The sequence below is a fragment of the Triturus cristatus genome, chromosome 9, assembly GCF_964204655.1.
Source record: "Triturus cristatus chromosome 9, aTriCri1.1, whole genome shotgun sequence".
In the NCBI taxonomy this organism is placed as follows: Eukaryota; Metazoa; Chordata; class Amphibia; order Caudata; family Salamandridae; genus Triturus; species Triturus cristatus.
In genome coordinates this window covers 1,222,369,172-1,222,386,566 of record NC_140592.1, presented here as the reverse complement: position 1 = coordinate 1,222,386,566, position 17,395 = coordinate 1,222,369,172, and the positions used below count along the sequence as shown (strand labels likewise).

The 17,395-nt window shown below is 45.5% G+C and overlaps 1 protein-coding gene across 3 annotated transcripts in view; it reads right to left on the bottom strand.

Annotated features, from left to right (window-relative positions):
• Positions 1 to 5,763, bottom strand: part of EXD2 (exonuclease 3'-5' domain containing 2) — a 99,823-nt gene extending 94,060 nt beyond the window's left edge. Inside the window, exon 1 of one of the 3 annotated variants that reach the window (XM_085627299.1) lies at positions 5,594 to 5,763. The gene's annotated coding sequence lies outside the window, so the exon portion shown is untranslated. The remainder of the gene's footprint in view (positions 1 to 5,593) is intronic. The other 2 variants (XM_085627300.1, XM_085627301.1) reach the window with 2 other exon arrangements.
• Positions 5,764 to 17,395: the final 11,632 nt, after the last annotated feature.

The following is a 17,395-nucleotide window of genomic DNA, read 5'->3' as shown; positions in this document are numbered from 1 at the left end:
GGCAGTAAGTGCGGGATCAGCTTTGCCTTAACTTTCTTATATAATTTACTAGGCAACCCAACCAGCCCAGAAGCATTGTCCTCTGCACATTCACAAATAGCCTTGGCTATTACCCGAATGACGGGGTACATTCAGATGTTCTTGCATCTCCCACTCAATCCATGGCAATGCCACCCAACTGGGAAGGCTTCTAATCAGCTGCAACAAATGTTTCAACTGAATGTTATAGAGGTGTCTAGAATAGTCTGCAAACACTTTAAGCCCACATTGTCCACCACTATTTCACCACTTAGTTGAGTGACGATTGGGATATCTTGCCTGTGTATTTAATTTTGCAGGAGCCAGGCCAGCATATGCCCAGGCCGGCACGCATCCCCATAACTTCTAGCCCTGCTTCATTAGCCAAGAAATGCAAATTCTTTCCGGACTACCTCTCCAAATTCCTATACATCTCTCCTCAGTGTGGCTAACAGACCTCTAATTGTATACACAATTCCAGCTGAACACTTTTTCCAGCACAACCAGCCTTTTGCAAAGAGCGGGAATTGCAAAACGCAGAGGAGTCGAGTCGGGCGAATTGACCCCCTTACAAGGTACGAGATGTGCTGGGTTTGACACGTATACGCCCTGGAGAACTTTGAGTGACTATCATATCACGTCACCACACCCGGCAATCAACCCCGACTTATACATGAAGACGATAAGGTTAATATACAAGGAGCATATTGCTAAAAGACAAACTAAGGAGTGAAACTTAAAACATCATCTATCTAATGACATTTTGGAAATTACAAATGCGCAGAAGAAGTTCTGTTCGCAGAACGAAACGCGTTGGCTGTGGCTTTTCTAAAAAAGAGAAAATAAAGCAATAAATAAAGACATCTCAATCATCTTGTTAAAATGGACTGGTTATAAATTGAGTTGACTGTATACAAATTGGAATGTGGTGCAACTTTAATATAATTTTATATATATAATTGACCCTGAGGGATAAGGGTGGTGCCTTTGGACAGAGGGCATTTTTGAAGTTTGCACACAACATTAATCTACTTCTGTTAAAAACATTTGCTGTACTTTCTGAGTTTGTTGCCTATGGCAGGCGAGTTGGTCCACTGTTCAGTCTATGAGTTTGTCCTTTTGCAAAGAGCTGTCAGGACCTCATACTCCCAGGTTATACATAAGCATCTAATTTATGCTTTGAAGGCATCCCAGACTCGCTTTATCGTCAATTGAGAGCCCATTTTTCTCAGAGCAGAACTATATTTGATCTACTACCTCTTTGCAGAATACGCGGTCTACTAGAGCATCGCTTTTAAATCTCCAATACAGCTGCCCGTGGTATCAGGAGCCTGGCCTCAAATCTAGTGCAATCAGTAAGGGCCATATGCATGAACACATTTTCTCATAGACACAGAATGGGCAAAACCCTTTGAGGCATCTGGCCCTTAGTTTTCCAACAACGTTCTGGGAAGTATATGTACATATAGCGAGCACGCATCGGTTAAGGAAACAAGGGTATCTTGTACAGCCACAACAAGATCACATGCACTAATGAACGGACAGTGTATTCTTGTGTGCGTGGGTGCAGCTGGAGTCACATCCTACAAGATCAAACAATTCCTGGGTTTGCACTAAAACCGTTACTGCCATCAATAACGTCCTTACAATAGACTTGGACCTATCAATGGCAAAGCTGTAGCTCTCTCATTCTTTAAGTTGAATTATGAAATAATTCCTTATACATCATTGGGTTGTCAAAATGTAACCCTTCTGCATTCACCAGGGTCATCTGCCGGCCTGATACGTTATGTACTATCATGTATCTGTCTTCATTATCAGCAATATATTTCCCCAGTAGAAATCTCACTGAGTGATGTATAATCATGACAACGCCCCAAAATGTGTGCTGAATGGCGAAAAGTATCCGTGGCATTCCTAGCCAACTTGGTATGCCCCTGATAAGAGAGGTGACTCTCCTGCAGCATGGCTATATTGATCTTATGGTGCTCCAGGTATGAGTGTGACAGTAAAGCCAACCAATAGTAAGCAATGCACGAGCTCCAAGCCACGGTAAGTTCTTGGCAAGCCCGCAACTAGGCCTGGACGGCATACGCAAAGTTTTACTCTGTGGAACTCCGTGAAGTGCTAGAAAAACTCAGCTGCGCTCCGTGGAGTTCCACCAGCAGCAGAGTCTGTTAAGTTGCTCTGCTCACACTGATTTTTAGCGCCAGGAGTTTGTCCCACACTGTAAAATCAGCGCCAATAGCACTAGGCGTCACACCAAAGGGAGCTGCTGCTTTCAGCAGCACAAGCAGCCATTCTAGTCGAGCTGCAGCTTCCTCAACGCAAGTGGCATATTTCTCAATGCAAGCGGTTGCGACCTGCCGCTACCAACCGTGTTGAGAAATCTCGCCAGAAGGAGGTCTATTGTGCTATATTTTCTCTGGAGTACTCGCCAACCTAATGTTACGTTGCTGAGTTTTTCAGAGCTCTGCACAGAGTAGGCAAAACCCCGCTGGCGGAGCGGAATTCTTCACCCACCCCCTACATCAGGGGTATTCAAAGTGTGGGGCGCGACCCCCAGGGGGGCCATGAAGTGACGGAAAGGGGGTTGTGCATTCCCGGTCACACTTCTGCCCAGGCACAACAAGGGATTCAGCCCCCCCTCCTCCCCCGTAGTGTGTCTCTGCTCGAGCTGCTGTGGGCTCCGCTGGGCTGTCTGCAGTCTTATCTCCTGAGTTTTTCACAGGTCGTTAAGGACCATTTGCAGATTTACATACCTTTTGTAAAGTGGTTACTGAGGCTTAGTTTTTTTGTAGTTCCAGTACCCCCTGGGCCCCAACTCTGCCTTTTCCTTACATTTGTATTTTACAGTTACTGCAGTAGTGTGAGAATGCATTTCATGAAAATAAATATAAAGTAGGGTTGCATGAAGAAAAATACCAGCCATTTGATGTTTAAAGAGCCTGTAAAGGCCTCCTCTTGACACTAAATGGGATTGTAAATAAAATCATATGCATTCATTCGTAATGTGACTTTTCTGTCTTTGTTCCCTTTAATTATCAGTCATTGATCATTGAGGCAGCCCTAGAACACAATTAAAAGTGCTTTAAAAGTGCTTTATATTTATATTTGGTGTTCCAAGTACGCACAGATGAGTGCTGAAATATACAGCTTTAGGTGACTGCTTATTTTTGTACCATCTGGGACATCAAAATAATGAGCAGGCAACCCTAACCATAGGACTGGAAGTGTGTTGCAGGATCAGCATATTATTTATTTCCTCCACCCTCGATCCCTGATTAATGTCATAATAGCAATAGTTTGACTTATATCTTAAACCCTACGCTGCCGTCAATAATATGCTGAGTTACTTCAAGTGTTTGGGAATGCACCCTGCATTCAGAGAACTCACTTCTCATTCTCGCACTTAACTTTCACGCTCACCCTGCACTCACAGCGATCACAATGCACTCACAGCGATCACAATGCACTCACACAGATCACCATGCACTCACATCATTCACCCTCTCACACTGCACTCACAGTGATCACTCTGCAATCACAATGCACTTGCGTTGTTCACCCTGTACCTCAGCCTGCAGTCACACCACTCATCTGCACTCATGTGACACCTCATTCACCTGTTCCCTCACTGCTCAATTTGCAACTTGCTCAAACAAGCCCATCATTAACCATGCATTCATGCGTCCCACTCTGCACTTACATCCGCACCCAAATTCATGGTCACCTCACTCACCCTGCAGTCACTCCTCTTTCCCTACTCTCACACTGTTGCATCACTCACCGTGCACTCACATGGGCACACTTCTCATCCACAGAGTGCAGAGGGTTAATGTGCCTGCTACAAAGAACATGTACTATGCAGATCACAGAACTGTGAGTAAACTGAGTAGCACTATAAAAAAAAAAATGTTTGTCAGAAAGGTGCTACAGAGAGATGAGGTGCTTTGTTGGTGACTGGTAGTGAGGGAATTTATGTAAACATGTGCCAGGGGACCTCACCAGTAGGCCACTGCAACTTTAACCACCCACCCATTGCCTTGCATGTGCGGCCAATGACAATACCTATGCAACTACCAACCCTAACACTGTACAAGTGTGACTATTTCAAGCCCCCAAAGCTATAAGAATGGCATGGATGTCAGGAATTTATCGTTTTTAATGTATATTGAAACAGCTGTTCTGCTCATCTCTAAATTACAGAGACAGAGCCATCAAGTGGCATGTGGCAGACGGTCATATTGCCAGTGTGAACAATTAGGTGCCAGTGCGGAGCAACGGAAACCACCTGCTCAAATTAAGCACTGGTGCTGAGGTAACAGGGGAGAGGGACATTGGTTCAAGAAGGTGTGAAAAAACAAAGGATAGATGTGAAAGATGAATGGGGGACTGGAGAGGTGTAAGATACAAATAGACAACAATTTGAACGGAGAGACTTGAGATGAATGAGAAGTGCAGATGGGCACTGGAGGTGACAGGGCCAGAGAGGCCATGAGATAAATGTGAGAAACTGTTAGAGATGAGGGCAGTGAAAAGGCAGAATGGCAAGAGGTGATTAAGGGTGAAGTGAGAAGTTGAATGGGGAGAGTTTAGAAGTTGTAAGAAGGGGTGAAAAAAAAGGCCTGCAAAGTGAGAGAGGGATCCAGGATTGGAAGAGGAGAGGAGAGAGGGATGGAAGGGAGGGGTGAGAGGAAAGTGGCATGGGTAAATTGCTCAACTCTGCACAAGACCAACAGGGTTTTAAGGGACCCCTGCTGCTCCCGGCCAGGGCCAGGTGAGCTTCTAATGTGGCAGCACGTATTCCTGCGGAGTGGAGGGTCCATCACAAAGGTTGACTAGACATCTGATGTTAATTGCTGTATTTTGGTTTTAAACTGGTACTGATGGGGTGAAATCTTTCCTCAGTGTTACTGTGTGCAAAAAAATTCAAAATAATGAAGCAATTCTATCCCAAAATAACGCTGCATCACATAACATTATTTAAATTTTCTTCCCACACAATTTAGTCAAGCCTGTCGTGTAATTTGGTCCCCACCTGCCGCGTCTCCAGAAGCCCTGCCTACAGGTTTAGAAATGTTTATCAGTAGGGGGTCCTTACGACTGAAAATGTTGACAGGGGGGTCTCGGCACCCAAAAGTTTGAAGACCTCTGCCCTACATGTATTGCAAAAACAGCGCCTTCGCACTCTGGCCAGTTTGACCTAAAAAATAACTCAAATCCTTTTATTTTGTACATACTTTTTGTAAAAAAATGTTTGCCCCTTCGTTGATTTGTCACGTTGGCCCTTATGAGCTCTCTGATCTGGCTGTTCTTCTTTTAATCCTTAATTGTTACTTATGATGATTTGACTCTGTTCTCTTGTGAAGCGCACTAATGCTCATTTCCCAAATGCGAGCTATAGAAAAACGCAAAAAATAAATAGAAGGCAATGTACGTCGTCCCTGCGTGCACGCAAGAGAGGTGTTGCACCGACTAGCATAACAGATTCTTCAGGCGTGCACATGTGCGTATTTTTTTAATAAATATAGCGCTTACTACGCCTATCGTGGCGTATAATTATATCTTTTACCTGTCCCCTCTTGCACCGTCGCTCTGACGACTGCCTGTCCAAAAATGCTCAGCGCCGTTCGTTACTTAACGTTTAAAATCCGCTATTGTTTCCTTTGACAGGGGTTCTTCGGTCTCGTATATACAGCAAGCACAGCTGCAGGGTCTGAAGCCCATGGCTCACAGCCAATCAGGAAGGAGGAGAGATAGCTTACGAGTGGTGGAAAACGTGGTAGGGTAGAGATGATAGGGGCAACGCTTGTCGTTATGGTATTGGCTAAACTAGTTCCTGTCAACTGTTGATTGGCTATTGGCCTCATAGGCGGTACCGTGGTTCGGGATTGGCAGAGGAAGCATTTGTCAGAGTGTGCTAAGTAACTAGTGTTGTTTACAGGTGGCGCGCACGTGCCTATGGTTTGCCTTACGTCACGTTCTGTTACGTCACCGGCATGACACCCTAACTCAGAGGCGCAACTAGAACCAAATTGGGGGGGGGCTAAGAAAATATTTCGGGGGGCTGAATCTTTAAGCAATGGGCAGAGTGGAGGTGCAGGGGCTCTTAGCAGGGGTGAAACAACAGCAATGCCTCATTAACATGCAAATAGTCTTTTAAAGACCTGTGAAGTGCTCCGGTGCGGCTGTGTGTGTGCCCGGAACCTGTCTCATCCCGGGCTGACACACACGAGGGGGGGGAGGGGAGGGGCTTAAGCCCTTTGAGTCCAATGGGTGTTGCGCGCCTGCCCTAACTTATACTTCCTCTTGAAGGTATGCGTAATGCAAGCCATCAAAGTGATCGAGAGAGACCATCCCTGGGCCTCGACCGGCTCTAACAGCCAGAGCTGAGCCGAGGCATGAAAATATTTAGCATGTAAATCATGCTCCAAGAAAAGTTGTATTTTGTTATAAGAAAATCTTTCACTTCAGTATATTAAATTACATCACTGTAAAGAGTGGCATTTATTAGCAGTGATAGTTTCTAAACATAAACTTTAAAAAAAAAAATGCATGTTTCCCGCAATGGGGCTTGGAGGCAGGCGACTCAGGAGCCTTTCGTCCTTCGCAGCGCCCCCAGTAGGGTGACCAACTGGCATGGGTGCAAATTCAGGTCAGTGAGTGCAAAAATTCAGGACAAAGGGCCAAAATTCAGGACAAAATTTCAGGACAGAAGGTCAGAATTCAGGACAAAAAATCGGGACAAAAGGTACATTTTGCATACACATCAGAGGAAGTCGCACAATAGTGCATAAGTAAATATACAACCAACACAAGCAGAAGTCAAAATAAGTTTATTTTAGGTTGAGAGAACCTTGCACTTACTGCATCTGTTGTGTATGCGAGTGAAACACACCTGCGTTTGCATATTAAAAAAGAAAGATCAAAGCTGAAGGCTTCTCAGATCTTACATGCCCCCTCTCCCACACTGAAAAAAAACACCCGTTCCGAAATGCTGTCACTGGGCAGAGAGGCCCATTATCATTCTGTATGTGATAATTAGGCCAACATACAGAATGATAATGGGCCTGATAGCAGTCTGTGCCAAGTCGGGGAGGGGCTGCTGCAGGTCACAGATCACAGCAGGAACGTGAACTGGCCCCTGCAGTGAGAGTTACAGGCTGCTTGCAGGGGTAGCTCATGCCAATGTCTGAAATTACGGACAAAAGGCGTCCGTGGAAGAAACCCTTACGGACAACGGACAACAGGCCCAAATTACAGGCAGTCCGTAAAATTTACGAACGGTTGGTCACCCTAGCCCCCAGGGTCATCAGGCCAGTCCATGACTGGCTGAGCACTGAGGGGGTGGGAGTGAGTAAGTAGATAAGAAGCTGTCTCTTTGAGGTAGGTGCTCATGCAGAGAGGGCATCACATTTTTTTGTTGTTGTACTGGACCCAAGCTACATTTGACTGAAAAGCCCCAATCATGGCAGAACCGCTCCTGGGTTGCTTGTGTTCAGGTTCAGTGACGACCTAGCCTGGCAGTTCGGGCTGGACTATTCCTAACGGAGCAGAGTCGATTTGCACATGGCTGGGTCCAAACAGAGGTGGCATGGTGGGCAAAAAAATGATAGGTTGGAATGCTGGCCAAACAATTGCCATTGGTTAGACAAATTGCAAACATTCTTCCCATCACCCTTTGTGTTAGGTGTATGGTAGGTCAAGTATTTTACCAATGGCTAATGATAACAAGCTTTGGCAAAGCCAATAGATCTCACATATGCAAGACCTATTGGCTTTGCCAATATGTTTTAGCCATGTTGTACACCAGCGTGGCTACTGTTCAGCCTGCCTAAAATTTAGTAGGGTAAAGGAGAGTGGCTTGGAGTGGAGAGTCGTAAAGTGGAGTAGAGAGGAGTGTTATGGAGTGGCCAAGAGTGTTGTGGAGGGAGTAGAATGTATTAGAGTAGAAGGGCGTAGAGTGGAATAGAGTTGAGTGGAGTACAGTGTCAGAGTGGAGTACAGTGTCGTAGAACAGAGTGTTGTGAACTGGTGTAGAGCAGAGTGGAGTATAAGGTGTTGCATAGAGTGTTGTGGAGTGGCGTAGAGCAGAGTAGATTGTCGTAGAGTGGAGTGGCATAGAGTGGAGTAGTATAGGAGAGTGGAAAGGCATATAGCGGAGTAGAGTGTTATACTGTAGAGAGACAGTGTAGACTGGAGTGTCATAGAGTGGAGTTGCATAGAGTAGAGTGGAAGAGAGTGGAGTAGAGTGTCATAAAGAGTGAAGTAAAGTGGCCTGAAGTGGCACAGAGGGAGTTGCGTAGAGCGTCGTGGAGTAGAGTAGTGTTGTAGTGTCAGAGTTGAGTAAAGTTTATTGGAGTAGAGAGCCTGTCAGTAAGGCGAGGATCTGGATTCAGACGGAATCAGATACTTAACTGCTGCATTAACATCTGAAGAAGCTGCAGTTGCTGCAAAATACAGCTGCCAGACTCCTTTCTGGCACTCCCAAATTCTGTTCTGTTAAGTCAGTAATCCAGGAATTTCATTGTTTACCAGTTAGAAACAGGATTCATTTCAAATCCTTGTGTATTGCCTACAAGGCTCTTCACAACATTGGCCCGCTCATCTCAAACAGATGTTCCCATAGTATGTACCTAACAGAACCCTTCGATCCTCAGGCTCTAGAACCTTGCTTGTCCCAGACTTAAAAAAGCTAACTGAGGCGGAAGAAGCTTTGTTATTAGCACAGCCAAGGCTTGAAATGAGCTACCCTCCCCCGCTTCATTCTTGTGGCCCCTGGCTTGCTTGCATTCAGGAAGGTTTTGAAAACTCTGCTTTTTAGCAACTAGGCCCTTTTGGCTCTATTCTGTTCTTTGGAGCTAGCACCAGGATGCCCCGAAGTAACAGTGTGCATTATTAAAAAAACGAATATTAACATAACCTCTAGTCCACGCAGAGTGGAGGAGAGTGGCATAGTGTGCAGTGGTGTAGAGTAGGAGTAGATTGTTTCAGGGTAGAGGTTTTTTTTTTTTGCAGTCTTATATAGCGCGAACCCGACCCGGAGGTAGCAGAGCGCTTTACATAAGCACCAGTTGCATCTACAGACGGACACATTCATGTTTTATTTAGGCGCAGTGAGATTAAGTGATTTGCCCAGAATCACAGGATGCTTGAGCCTCCCGCCCGACTTGAACCTGGTTCCCCAGCTTCAAGGTCGGCCGCCCTAGCCGTTAACGTTAAGCCACAGAGAGTGAAGTGGCATGGAGTGGTGCAGAGTAGAGTAGAGTGCAGTGGTGCAGGGTAGAGTGAAGTAGCATAGAGTAGTAGCGTAGAGTAGAGTGGTGCAGAGTAGAGTAGAGTGGCATAGAGTGCAGTGGAATAGAGTGAAGTGGCGCAGAGTAGAGTGCAGTGGCATAGAGTAGATTGTTTTAGAGTATGGTGAAGTGGCAGGGTAGAGTGCAGTGACAGAATAGTGGCGTAGAGTGCATTGGCATAGAGTGTTGCAGAGTAGAGTGGTGTAGAGTTGAGTGGTGCAGAGTAGAGTGGAGTGGCCTACACTTTAGTGGTGCAGAGTGCAGTTTCGAAGAGTGCAGTGGTGCATAGTAGATTTGGGTAGAGTGCAGTAGCATAGTGTAAAGTGATGCAGAGTAGAGAAGTGAGGTGTAGAATGAAGTGGCGTATAGTTCAGTGTCATAGAGTGCAGTGGTGCACAGTAAATCAGAGAGGTGTGGAATGTAGTGGCATAGAGTGCATTGGTATAGAGTGGTGCAGAGTAGAGTGGCGGAGAGTGCAGTGTTGCACATTAGAGTGTTGTAAAGTGCAGTGGTGTAGAGTAGAGTGCCATAGAGTGCTTCTCTGTAGAGCAGCGGTTCCCAAACTGTGGCACGCAGCAGACCCCCAGGAGTCCATGACACATTTCCAGGGGGTCTTCAAGCAGCGGTTTTAAAAGCACCCCAAAGTTCCTTGTATAACCAGCAGATTTCAGGCAATAATAAAAGTGTCAAGATAACTCCTGTGAATAATGTACCTGCTGGACAGAGATGTGAGTTTTGTCTCATTGCAGTTTTGACTCATCTATGGTAGCGCAGATGGTTAATATACCTGCTGAAAAGATTGTGTACCATGCATTTTAAAGAACAGTATTTTATGTGCCTAGCTCAGTGAGTTACTGCTTTTGTCACAGAGATTCTTTTGTTACTGTGCAGTTCATAAATTACAATCCTAATCCAGCACAATGAGCTATGAACTGCCATCAAAGAGACACTTGCAAACTGAATGATACAAGTTAGTAAGTTATGTTTTTTCCCAGTCTTTTAATATCCTGATGCTGCTAAAAAAGTTTTGTTCGGGTAGAATTTTATTTTTATTATTAAAGTGAATGCTAACCACTGTGTTACATGCTGAATCCTGAGTTTGTGCTCCGCCAGAACAAGCACTCTTAAAAAATGCCTACCAGTATGGATGAAATTTCAATTCTACACCTTGTACTTCCCTTTGCCTTATGTAACATATTCTAAACACTGATTTACACACGTATGTTTCATTGTCTCTGTATGTGTTTGATGTAAAGTACTCTGACACCCTTCACTGGTCTGAGAGGTTCTCTAAAACAAATGAAATACATGTGAGAGAGGGGCAATGGAGAGATGAGAGGCACTGTAGGGAGGGTGATAGTGAGGGAATCATTGAAGAGCCGCAACAAAGATTGTTGCATCCTGCTGCACTGTAAGGTCATCATTTACTATGCATTAAGAGCTAATACAATTGAATATATAATGACAAATGTGTTGTAGAATGCACCATTTTTTACCCAAATGTTCTCGGGGGGAGAGCCCTTCAAAGCCCCCCTATGCATATTTTTTCTCTATAAAATAATAACATCTTTTGTAGTTCGATTATTTGTTTGGTGTGTACTTGTTTGTGTATTTTCTGTGAATTACTGTTTAATGTTTTAAATTTAAACTGTACAAATTGCTTGAGGATCCCTGGCTTCCAGTAGTGACTCAGTGGGGGGTCCTCAGGAGTCAAAAGGTTAGAAACCAATGCTGTAGGGTTCTGTTGCATAGAGTAGTGCAGATTAGAGTGGCGGACACTGCGGTGGCGCAGAGACGAGTGGAGTAGCCAACACTGGAGTGGTGTAGGGTGCAGTGGTGAAGAATGCAGTGGTGTATGGTAGAGTGGGATAGAGTGCAGTGGCATAGAGTAGAGTGGTGCAGAGTACAGTAGAGCAGCATTGACTGCAGTGTCATAGAGTGCAGTGTTGCACAGTAGATCAGAGTGGCGTAGAGTCATTGGCGCAGAGTGCAGCAGAGTAGAGTGGTGCATAGTAGAGTGCAGTGGCACAGAGTAGAGTGGTGCACAGTAGAGTGGCGTAGAATTCAGTGGCAGAGAGTACAGTGTTGCAAAGTGGCGCAGAGTAGAATGCAGTGGCACAGAGTGCAGTGGCACAAAGCAGAGTAGTGCAGAGTAAGGTGGCATAGAATTCAGTGGCAGAGAGTGCAGTGTTGCACAGTAGAGTATTGTAGAGGGTAGTGGTGCAGAGTAGAATGGCGTAGAGTCCATTGCTGTAGATTGGTGTGGAGTGCAGTGCAGTGATGTAGAGTAGTGTGTTGCAGAGTAGAGTATAGTGGTGTACAGTGCAGTGGTGCAGAGTAGATTGGCATGGAGTGCAGTGGCATAGAGTGTATTGGTTTTGAGTAAAGTGATGTAGAGTGTATTGACCCTAAATGCAGTGGCAGAGACTGCAGCGGCGTAGAATAGATTGGCTTAGAGTGGAGTGGTGCAGGGAAGATTGCAGTGGCGTAGAGTGAAATGGCATAGAGTGTTGTAGAGTGCAGTGTTGTAGTGTAGTGATGCAGAGTAGATTAAAGTAGCTTAGAGTAGATTGGCGTAGAGTGTAGTGGTGTCGAGAGAAGCGATTTAGAGTAGCGTAGAGTATAGTGGCATACAGTGCATTGGCATAGAGTGGAAGGATGCAGAGTGTAGTGGTGTGGATTGAATTAGCGTAGAGTGACATAGAGTACTGTGGTGCAGAGTAGAGTGCAGTAGCAGAGAGTGCAGTGTTGCAGAGTAGACTATCGTAGAGTGCAGTGGTGTATGGTAGAGTGCATTGGCATGGAGTGCAGTGGAGTGGTGCAGGGTAGAGTGGCATAGAGGGCAATGGCATAGAGTGCAGTGGTGCAGAGTAGAATAGAGTGGCGTAGAGTGAAGTGACATAGAGTACAATGTGTAGAGTGCTGTGTTGTATACTGCAGTAGCATAAAGTGTTGCAAAGTAGAGTATAGTGGCGTAAAGTGCAGTGGTGCAGAGTAGAGTGGTGTAGAGTGCAGTGATGCATAGTAGAGTGCAGTAGTGCATAGTAGAGTGCAGTGGCGGAGAGTAGAGTGGAGTGGTGCCCAGTGAAGTGACATAGAGTAGATTGTTTCAGTGTAGAGTCGAGGGGTGCATGGTAGAGTACAATAGCATAGAGTAGAATGGCGTAGAGTGCAGAGTAATTTAGAGTGATGTAGAGTGGATTGGTATAGAGTGCTCTGGTGTAGAGTGGAGTGGTACAGAGTGGAGTGGTGTAGAGTGCAGTGGTGTATAGTAGAGTAGTGTTGGGTAGAGTGTATTGGCATAGAGTAGAATGGTGTAGAGTAGAGAGGCATTGAGTGAAGTGGCATAGAGCGGAGTGGTGCAGAGTAGAGTGCAATGACAGAGTGTGGAGTTCTGTAGAGTGGAGTGGCATAGTGTGAAGTGGTGCAGAGTAGAGTGGAGTGGGGTAAAGAGAAGTATGCATGGTGTGGTAGCATACTGCCATTACAGACAACACATCTTCAATTGAAATGGCCATTACATTTGCAAAGGCATACAGTTTTAGAGTTTAAAAGTATGCAGCAAACAAACAATAATGTGTGGAAATGTCTTCACGTAGTGTATTAATTTTTTGGATCGTATTAGAATATTTATTTCCACCACACTACAGAATTACCAGAAAATGTGCTTCAATTGAGCTTTTCTAATTTGTATATGTTCTGATACATCTGCACAGTTCATTTGCAGACATTTTGATTTTGTTTTGTGCTAGAAAATAAACTAACAAGCACACCTACAGTAGCCACCAGGATTGTCACATAAATTCTCTCACTTTGAAGTCAGAGAAAGAAAAGTAAACACTAGGCTCTCTGTTATGTTAGCTATTTTTAAAGTGCCAGTTACTCCAGATGGAGCATCTCCACGCTTGAATTGCTCTCCACAGCAGCAGAAATACCGAGCTAACCACCAAAAGGTCAACTTAGTAAAAAGGTAGAAAAAGAAACTCTCCCAAAGATACTAAAAACCCAAGGCTCAAAAAACAGAGTACAATAAGAACAGATTAGCTCCGCTTGAACAACCAGGTTTTTAGCTTCTCCTGAAAGTTGCTTCTTCAGACTCCTGTCTCAAATAAAGAGGCAGGGTATTCCACAACTTTGAAGCTCAAAACCCGAAAGAGCAGTCGCCCATACAGACTCTCTTTACAATTGGGACCGCTGCTAATGCGGTATGAGAAGATCTATGTCTTCCACCTAGTGAATAAGGCTTTACCATGTAAGAGAGGTACAGAGGACCTCTGTCATTAAAAACATGTGGGCAGAGGCACATAGCCTTAAGAGATACTCTTTCTTTAAGCGGCAGCCAATGTAGTTCCTCCAGGGCCAAAGGCGCTCGCTCGGGAGATTGAATAATAGTTGGGCAGCTGCATTTTGTGCTCTCTGCATCTTCAGGATCCTGCCTGGGGCGCTTCCATTGTAAAGTATATTCCAGTAATCTAATCTTGAAATCACAAGAGCCTGAACTATAGATTTTCTGGTGACCATACGGAAAAAAACCAATACTTTTTGCTAAGATTTTGAGAGTTGCAAAAATAACAATTGATGGACAGAATGCAGAACAATGTCATACATTCACCCGAGTACAGAGATCTGTGCCTAAATCCATAGTTTTTTTCTCCCCATGCCATTCCAGTTTGAACCCAGCCATATACAAATCAGTCTTGACCCTGTGCCCAATGGGAACAGTTAAGCCCGAACTGCCTGGCCAAGTCCTCCCTGGACTGGAAACAAGCATCTGAGAACCGGTTTCGGGGTTTCACACCTCATCAGCCAGGATAGCTTGACTCCAGTGGCATGGAGAGCACGTTACCCACGTCTGGGCATACGCGTCCCACTCGGGGTGACAAATGCAAAAATAACAATTGATGGACAGAATGCAGAACAATGTTAAACATTTACCCCCAGTACAGAGATCTGGGCATAAGTCTATAGTTTTTCTGCTCAAAATGCCATTCCAGTTTGGACCCAGCCATGTGCAAATCAGTCTTGACCCTGCGCCCAATGAGAACAGTCCAGACCGAACTGCCATGCCAGGTCCTCCCTAGACCGGAAACAGGCATCCTGAGACTGGTTTTGGAGAATCACCCCTCATCAGGCAGGTTAGCTTGACTCCAGTGGCATGGAGAGCACGGGGCTCATGTCTGGGCATACCTGTCCCACTTGGTTCGAAAAATGCAAAAAGTACAATTTATGGACGGAATGCTGAACAATGTCAAACATTCTCCCCACTTGCTATATGAAAGCAAGACAGGGAGGACACTCATTCAGTGTACTGACACCCACTCTATGGAACAAACTACCTGGTCATTTAAGGACAATGTCTACTCACTTTAGGTTTAGAAAGCAGCTTAAGACCTGTCTGTTCCAGCTGTAAACGTCTGTGTTTTCCACTGGTTCTGGTACGTGGTACAGGAACCCTGACATAGGGCAGCCATGCGCACTATAAATCCTCAAAATATAACATATCTGGGGTCTAGTTGTTATGGTCCTGTGTACATTTAAATGGACGGGCCCAAATTTTGGTGAAAGGATCTAAAGATTATTGCACTCTTTATACCATCCTCTCATAAGAGGCCAATCGGAAACGCTCTAATAACCATCCCTAATGTTTATGGGATATTCTAGATTTTCAGTAGCGTAGTATACAAATTTCGGGTATTGTTAGAGCTGTGGCAAACCACCTTCTGCAATATCAGATGCCATGTATTAGTGCTAATTGCACAGATGGTTGGAAGGTGATGTAGCTGTTTGTAGTCAGTGTATCCTAAACATCTGTCCAATATGCAGCAAGGTTCAAACATTCTTATAATATGTGACGTAACATGCCGTTTCCTGCAGAATGGAGATAGGCAGTGATAATTTGAAAATGAATAAGGGCTGGAGCCTACAGTCTTGCTCAGAAGCTCGCAGCCGGCGCTATTGAAGTTCAGGATGCCGAATACCAAGACTGCCTAGTCGTGATTCCACCCATTCCTCTTTCATCCACCACCATGAGCATCCTGCCTCTTTATGCCACTCTTTGCCTTCACTTTGTCACTGTTGTTCCATTTTTCTCTTCCTCCTTTCCACATTTTTTTTTGTTCTTCTCTCTCTTGCTTTGGGGTTAAATAAGTGCCAGTCCCCTAAAATGAATGCCTGGGGTGGCTCACCTGCAACCACTGCCTGTTATGTCTGCGCTCATTAATTATTAATGCTCAGACCGGGAACCAAGGTCACCCTGGAATGCGCTGTGATAATTGCGCCGGCCGCTTGGTGAAGGCCTCAAGTAATTAGCAGGCACACAGAGGGTTGTTTAATGCTGCTCACGTATCCCGGCTCTGATGCCAGGCGCACACACACAACTATTTATTAAACGCGCCCGTGCTGCGTGGGACCAACCACATACAGGCACGTGTGCGGGGAGAGCTCACCTCTTACCCCCGCGACTACGCAGCTTCAATAATCACAACACCCAAACACAGTATCGCGAGACGCTATACAACATTCCTTCCAAAACAGAATTCACACATGTAATAAAGAACCCTTGCTTTAGAGAAACAGTCAGAGACATCCAAAACTGTACATCAGCAGAATGCAGCATACCAGCTCCCAGTTCCTTGGGATGAATGATAGTCCTTTAAGCGACTAGATGGCTCAGGATCTTTCCGCAGTTCATACTGAGTATGACTCTCCCAGCACTCACTGTTCTCTCCAGTCATTACAGGAGATTCTGCCAACTCCCGCTGGGCCTCCTGGGGTCGGGTAGATAAATACACGCCCTGAGCTCCCTGCATATCCTGATCAATCTCAGACCACTCTTCCCAGGTGTGGCCACCCGAACCTGCTTCCATAGGATCTCGATCAGTACTAGGACACCCATGATATTTCTTGAACGCTGACACATTTCTGGTGAGCACTTCCAGGCCTCTCTTGACCGTGACTTGTGTACCTCGAACTTGAACAATGCACCAGGGAACTTTTTCAAACAGAAGGCGGAATTTGCTGCCGGGGTGCTGGTCTTGGACAAGAACTAGATCTCCAACTTTGAGATGAGATGTTTCCTCTCTCCGCCTTCGGCTCACTTGATCATTGGCTCGTTTCCATCTGCAATCCACAGCACTATCATTTATTTCTTCTGGAACCCATCGGGATTGATGGGGAATGAAATCACTTACTACTTGTCCCATGGACAGGTGTCCTGGAGCACGACCAATGGTGGTGTGGGTGTCTGTAATCCTGAAGAAAGGACTGTATAGATTCTTCATTGGCCACTGCTATGCGGATACATTTGTTCAAAGTTCTCATGACGTGCTTCGCTTCTCCGTTGGCTTGTGGCCATTTTGGGGTTATCCTTTTGTGCACTATCCCTTGAGACGTCAGCTAAGAAGCGAATTTCTGCCCCTGAAATGGTGGACCATTGTCAGTTTTAATCTCTTTGATGAGCCTATGGATGGCCATCACCTTCTCCAGCTTTGGTATGATGTCTCCGGCACTCAGGGATGACAGCACCTCTACTTCAGGATACTTTGAATAGTCATCTATTACCAAAGGGGATGATGGACGGAGCGTTTAAGCAAATCAAACACTCACCCCAAGTCACATGATCTGGGTTTAATCCATCATCATTCTTTAGCTCACTCCACCACCCCAGTTCGGACATGGCCATATGCAAATCAGTCTAACCCTGTGCCTCATGGGAACAGTCCAGCCCGAACTGCCAAGCCATGTCTTCCCTGGACCGGAAACAAGCATCCTGGGACCGGTTTCGGGTTCATAACCCTCCTCAGCCAGGCTATCTTGAATCCAGTGGCAAAGTGAGCAAGGGACCCACGTCTGGGCATACCCTGCCAACTTAGGGCGAACAAAGCGACACCAAAGGGGATGATGGACGGAGCGTTTAAGCAAATCAAACACTCACCCCCAGTCAAATGATCTGGGTTTAATCCATCATCTATTACCACCATGGAGTGTCTCCCATCCGGGAACCTCCCAAAATCCATACTTGCGTGCATCCAGGGGCCTTCAGGTCGCCACTCTGTCACAATAGGTGCAGGAGGATTCGA